Here is a 6,232-nt window from a genome sequence, read left to right on the forward strand (position 1 = left end):
ATTATTTAAAATGAAATCATGTACATCTAACATTTTAGTGACCAAAGTAAAAAAAAAAATCATCAAGATTTCCCAGGAATCATGGACACATGAACATACTGAAGCGATTTTCAATTGATAGGGTGACTTTTGTTAGGTTGTACCATGCACCCAATAATTTCTCACAATTTAGTTTGTTATTTACAAGATATTCAGCAAAAAGATCATAAAGAGAGCTTAGCCAATCCACCTCTAGACAGTATAATCAGACCTTTAGTTTAAGGTTAATACCTGAACTGCAAGTGTAAATACGCCACTCCTGATGATAACAGATGAACATGTCAGCTTACTTTCCTACAAGTAAGACAGAATTGACAGGGTGTACACAGAGCTGGTGAGTCAAAAAACCCTGCAGGCAGCTACCATCAGTATCACGAAGTTAAATAGCCGAACCAAGAATTACTGCATCAACTTTCATGGCATGTTTGGGTGCAGGCATAGGCGGAACCACATCCAGGGCATCCTGTACTAAGAATTCAGAAAACAACGTCTCTTCACATTGGAATTGTGATGGTGACAGTTGCCAAACAAATCCATCCCCAGTAATGACCTCTTTCCACTAGGCGAAGTCCACGGACCCTTACAAAGCATGACAACAGGCATGAACGCCAATCACGTTTGTTATGGGCTTTAGAGTTTGGAGACACTACCTTCTGAGCTTTTTGCAAAGGAGTAACAGAGACAAAATTCTGCCCATTAAGGCCTTATTTGACGCTAGAGTATTAGTGGGGATAATCCGCAGCAAACATTAAATCCCCACTATTGTAAATACACGTTTGGTGCTAGAGTATTGGACGAGTTTAATCACCGCTTATCCCCACTTTTTTCTATACCTTGGTATTGTATTTATTTCAATCCCCAATAATCTACCCGTACCTAGTGGATTGAGGATGGGATTTTGTGGGGACTGAGTGACGGTAGAGACTCAACCAATACTTTAGAGTATTATCTTCACTAATTCCTACAAACACTAGTACCGAACAAGGCCTAAAAGACAAAATAATCATCAATTACTCATATGCAAATGCTGCTAGTTCCCAATGATTTGCTCGTTGTCGTAGACATGATCCTGGCGTCTTGTCTGCAGATGACTTATGTCGAGCTCTCGTAGGCACATGCGTTGTCCTGGCGGCATCAGTTAATTACCAGCAATGATTTAACACAATTCTTTTACGAAACCCATGCAAACTTGTATTAGTTGATTACCTCATATTTTCTCAGCTTATTTGTTCTTCATGGCAGATGCACGAAGACCGGTGGTGGTTGAGGCAATTTGCAGGTATTGCTATATACTATATGCTGAAGGCCTTGAGCGCGCGAAGGTTGATGGTTAGATTGAAGGGGTAGTGCATCATCTTATGGATGGGGGACTATCTATTCTTCAGTATGCCGATGATACAATTCTTTTTATGGATCACGACTTGGAAAAAATACAAAATCTGAAGTTAATTCTTACAACATTCGAGCAATTGTCAGATCTCAAAATTAATTTCCATAAAAGTAAATTGTTTTTTCTGGTGAGGCCAATGACGATGTCAACCTATATGCTGAGTTGTTTGGATGTAGTCTTGGCTCCTTTCCAATCAGCTATATTCCGATTTATTATCGGAGACTGACATTGGTGGAGTGGAAAATCGTCGAGGAAAGACTTCATAAGCGTCTAAGTAGTTGGAAAGGCAAATTACTGTCCTTTGGGGGAGATTGGTTCTCATAAATGCAGTACTTATGAATATGGTACTGTATATGATATCCTTCTTCTATCTACCCAAAGAAATCTTACATAGATTAGACTATCTACGTTCAAGATTCTTTTGGCAAGGGGATAGTGAGAAGAAAAAATACCGATTAATAAAATGGAGTGTTGTCTGCCGTCCAAAAGATCAAGGTGGACTTGGTGTTCATGATCTTGAATTAAGATCAGGGCATTGCTAGGAAAATGACTAGAAAAATGGCTGACCAGGTTATTAACTGAGGATGGTATATGGCAACAACTATTAAGGAAAAAAGTATGTGGGTTCAAAAGCGAGGCCTATTGGAAACCTGGAGATTCACACTTTTGGGCTGACATTATGGCAACTAAGACACACTTTTTTTCCATATGGTTCGTTCTCCATAAGGAATGGGGCGGAGATTAGGTTCTGGGAAGATAGATGGTTGGGAACAACTACTCTTCGAGAATAATATCCAGCCTTATACAATATTGTTCGTTATAAGGGAGACACCTTGCAGAAGGTTATGGAAACTTATCCTTCCACCATGATGTTCATGCGTGATCTAATTGGCCTAGTTGGAATGAATTGCTATAGAGGTTAGCTTCAATACAACTATCTCAGGGGACCGATGAATTCCGATGGAACCTAACCAAGAACGGTGTTTTCTCGGTCAATTCAATGTATAAGGCGCTTACCATTCCCAGTCAAACTATTGTTAATAATAAATAAATTTGGAAGATGAAGATACCATTGAAAACGAAAGTTTTTGCATGGTACCTTCGTCGCGGTGTGATTTTAACCAAAGACAACCTTGTTAAACGCAACTGGCACGGTTGTAAAAAATGTGTTTTCTGTCATGAAGACGAGACAATAAAACACCTTTTTTAATTGTCGGTTTGCTAGATCTATATGGTCAATCATTCAGATGGGTTCTACCTTATACCCGCCTCGTAGCATTGCAAATATATTTGACAATTGGCTAAATAGGGTAGATACTAGGTATAAAACGCTTACCAGAGTGGGCGCGATTGCAGTCATATGGACACATTGGCTATGTAGGATTGACAAGCTTTTGACAAGAATTCTTCTCTTATGCAGGTCATTTACCGATGTACCATTTTGCTCCATTCATGGTCGCCACTTCAATGCTTGGAGGACCGAGACCTCTTTTTTTGATTGTTTTAAAGTAGCTTATCACGTGTACCACGTGATGGACCGAGACCTCTTTATGAAGGTGTCTACACGGTTGGAGAACACGGCCAAGGAATTTACTTTCCAACATGGGTGGCTGCATATTAGGCAGATTGAAGCCAATGAAGCTTAGTCTAGTTGGCTCCTTTTGTATCCTTTATATTTTATTTGTTTTCAGACTTGATACTCGAACGGCTGTGTGCATCTTAGTTATGCAGCTGCTATGTGTAATGCTTGAATTTTTTGAGTAATGAAGCGCCCTTTATTGAAAATGTACTTGGAACTTGTGCTGTTAAGTTTTCTATTTCATTCACGACCCTCTCATCAGTTATCTGCTTTTAGGAAAATCAGAGGTTGTGTGATTGTTCTTCTATCTTCTGACTTGCGGCCAGACATGAGAAAAAATTTGGGTGTTGGCCAGGCGCGCACGGCTGGCGGCCCATGTCGGGGGACCTGCTCAAGATCAACCTGACGCCCGTTGACCTCCCTACCGGCTACCGCCAGCAACTATGCATCCCTTCCTACTAAGGCCATGCGGCGTGCGGCTGCCCCAGCTTGGGTAGAATTGGCGACAGCGATCCTCATCTTCCGAGGTTCCTAGATTGGTGGCCATGCCTTCCCACTGAATAAGTACTTGACAGGCGGTGACGTTGCCTTTCTTCACCAGTCGACGTGCGAGTACCTGCACACGATTTTGGATTGCATGTAGCAACGCTCCATGGTGGGAGGTAGCATGGTGCTCACCGGAGTACTGGGACGAAGAACCTTATTCAGCCAACAATGAGACGTGCACTGATGACCCACAAGTATAGGGGATCGCAACAGTCTTCGAGGGAAGTATTACCCAATTTATTGATTCGACATAAGGGGAGACAAAGAATACTTGTAAGCCTTAACAGCGGAGTTGTCAATTCAGCTGCACCTGGAAACGTACTTGCTCGCAAGAGTTTATCAAGAGCAACAGCTTTATAGCAAGAGGAATAGTGAAATAAGCGCGCCTACACTTAATGGCCCATACTAGATTTCAGATTTTCCCTATAAATCTCAAAGCCCATAATGGCAGCCTTGTGAGTTTTGAGTCAAGTTGCAGCTCACTAGGGAGTGGCAAGAGGTGGGAAGTTTAGTCCCACATGGAAAGTTGGGAGGAAGTTGGAGCCACCTTATAAGGTGGGTTGTTCCACCATAAGTGAGTGAGAATAGGAGTGCTGCAGCGCTCCTCCTCCTCCTCGCTCGCTCGTCTCTCGACACGTCGACGCGCGCCGCACATCTGCGTGAGTAGTGGATTGAGCCTCGAGCCGATACTTTGCCCCACTTTTGCAGCTCGGGGAAAACAGAGAAACGAGTCACAGACGGTGGCGTCGCGGTTGTCGGTTCGGGTCGCTCTGGATGCGTGGGCTATACGCCGACAGAAACGTTCGTGCGCGTGGTACGGCTGGCCCCACGTTGCCTAGGGTTTCCCGAGCCTATAATCTCCTGCCCGGCTACCGCATAGTCACATCCGATGCCACGAGTTAGGGTTTCCACCTCTCTCTTCTTGCGCCGCCACCATAGCCTACTCCATCCCGCAGCCGAGCGTGCGCCGAACGGAGGCAGATCTCCGGAACCGCTCGTCCTTGCGATCCTGTGCGGGGAGAGAAGGGTGAGTTTTGGGAAGCGCTGCAACGCATTGCTCCAAGCTCTTCATGACGGGTCGCCTTCCGTCCAAGTCGGGCGGTGCCTACCGCCCCGTCTTCAACGTAGTCTGCACTACGACCGTCGTCCGTCATCAACAACGTTCTTTGGCTGCAGCATAAATGCACTTTGCCTTCACCGCCACCTCCACCGGATCGGTACGTCGACATATCTCGATCTGTTTAGCGATGGATGTTGTCTTTGTTTGCTCTGCTACTATTCATGTTGATCTTTGCATCTAGTATGTTCGAGTTTCACATGTTAGTAGTTACTTTGTTTATCATACTTAATATTACGGAATTAATCATGGAAATTGTACCTAATTATCCAACAATCCAAAAACCTAATTGTAAGGCAATTTCTGAGTTAACAATGGCTGGTTTTTCCGATGCGAGGCCGGATAAGTTTACCGGTGTGCACTTTAAGAGTGGCTTGAGTTAAGGCCATACTCTTTAGCTTACTCATCGAAAGTGTTAAATTCTTGATGGTTTTACTGGAAGGAACTATATCTACGACCAGGATCGGAACAAGTTCGGAGAAACAATACTCTCTTCGTCGGATCGCGTTCTGAGTGTTCTTCTTTGACTCGTGATCGCATGTGATGTGTACATGCACATAACAGACATGATGAAACTCTCGAGATGCCTTTGAATGCTAAATTCGGTGCAGCGTGCGGCGATGGGCCACATCATGGGAGCTTCCATGACATCGGGATGGTAAACAACCGTTACGCAATCCATCAGCTCATGAATACGATGCATTGCGAAAGAGCTTGAACTCCTTAAGTCGTACCATGCACGACAAGTTTGTGGCAGTGGATGCATCATCGCTTCAGATTGCCCCCCTTCATGGAGAGACACCTTGCACAACTCTCTCAGAAACACAAGAGACAGGAGATATCGACGTAGAAAATACGATGGCGTCTCTTGATGTTGAGGAAAGCTCGGGCTAAGGATAATACTGAGAAAGGAGAGATGATCTGAGCGCCAACATGGTGCGGGAAAAACCCTACAGACAGAACAAGGGAATAACAAGCCCTCCTTCAATAAGCCTATGAAGACTGCAACCTTCAAGAAGAAGAAGATGATAAACAGTGAGCAGACCTGACTGTCTACCGTGTGGATGAGGCTGGCCACTTTTTTTCTAAGGACTGTCCCAGAGGAGGGCAGGCCGCTTCAAGAAAAAAGCGAAGACAGAAGTCAACAGTCTGACCATGTAATGCTGAAGTGGAGTGCGGTAATCTCTTTCTTCAATGTTCTTTACGGTATTTCAAATCTCCATGTTGGTGAGGATTGATACGGAGTGCTAATGTTTCATGTGTGTCTCTTTGACATATCCATGTTCACTTCTTGCAGGAGTCGCATGGGATTCCTTCCAGTGCTTGAGTGGGGAATGGGTCACATGCTTCTGTGTCCGTGGTGTTGGCACGGTAGATGCGAAGTTCACTTCGGGGAAGATCGTGCAGGCGAGGAGCGTCGCGGCATGTCCCTTGCTATGAACAAGAATCTACGATTAAGCGGCTCCCTTCTATGCACAGATGGGGTTTAAAGGTTGTTTTTAGGGTCGAGATAAAGTAGTTGTTTCCAAGTTTGGACAATTTATTAGTAAAGGCTATGAGT

Source organism: Lolium rigidum, chromosome 2 (assembly GCF_022539505.1).
Source record: "Lolium rigidum isolate FL_2022 chromosome 2, APGP_CSIRO_Lrig_0.1, whole genome shotgun sequence".
Taxonomy (NCBI): domain Eukaryota; kingdom Viridiplantae; phylum Streptophyta; class Magnoliopsida; order Poales; family Poaceae; genus Lolium; species Lolium rigidum.